Here is a 993-nt window from a genome sequence, read left to right as displayed (position 1 = left end):
AAAGTTACGGAAAGTTAATTAACAAACGGAGACGTAACAGTATATATGTCACTCTGTGTATAGTTTGTTTGTTTGTTTTGAATTTCGCGCAAAGCTACACGAGGGCTATCTGCACTAGCCGTCCCTAATTTAGCAGTGTAAGACTAGAGGGAAGGCAGCTAGTCATCACCACCCACCGCCAACTCTTGGGCTACTTTTTTACCAACGAATAGTCGTAATGACTGACACATTATAACGTCCCCACGGCTGAAAGGGCGTGTATGTTTGGTGTGACGGGGATTCGAGCCCGCGACTCTCAGATTGCGAGTCGAGTGTCTTAACCACCTGGCCATGCCGGGTTCCTGTGTATAGACACAAGTACAACATACAGAGACAAAAAGAAAAGCATTCACATTTAAATAAAAGTATAATAATCACAAATTTTCCATGAGTTGATCAAAATAAATAGAGAGTACATACCAGGGTCCGAAATTCGCAAACTTCCATGTCAGCCCTTCACAAACATTCTAACTGGTCCTTATCAAGTTCTTCTGGCCTACTCCAAGAACATGTATGCATATGCTAATTCCATTTTATCAATTGCAGTTGTAAATTTTGTAAAGAAAGATACAATTACAAATATGTATGTGCATATAAACAAAACTCTTTAATTGAAAGCAATTCTAATTACATCACTCTTGGAATCTAAATAATCTTTATATTAATACAGATAAACACACATAAAAATGATGTGACTTGAGATTACTTTTATAATACTGACCAAAAGGTTAGGTATATCTCCATTAAGATCTTAATATTCGTCACACTTCATTTGGATCAATCCCGCCATTCACATGTTCCAGAATTCTCATTTTCATTTCGGACGTCATAGAGGTTTTCATGATGTTTAAAAATAGGCCAGGGATCCACATAAAGGTAGAAGCTCCTGTTACGTCTCCGTTTGTTAATTAACTTTCCGTAACTTCGTTCCGATGAAACTTTAACGACACAAGT

Source organism: Limulus polyphemus, unplaced genomic scaffold (genome assembly GCF_000517525.1).
Source record: "Limulus polyphemus unplaced genomic scaffold, Limulus_polyphemus-2.1.2 Scaffold1743, whole genome shotgun sequence".
Taxonomy (NCBI): Eukaryota; Metazoa; Arthropoda; class Merostomata; order Xiphosura; family Limulidae; genus Limulus; species Limulus polyphemus.
The sequence above is the reverse complement of the archived record's forward strand: the minus strand, read 5'-3'. Positions refer to the sequence as shown.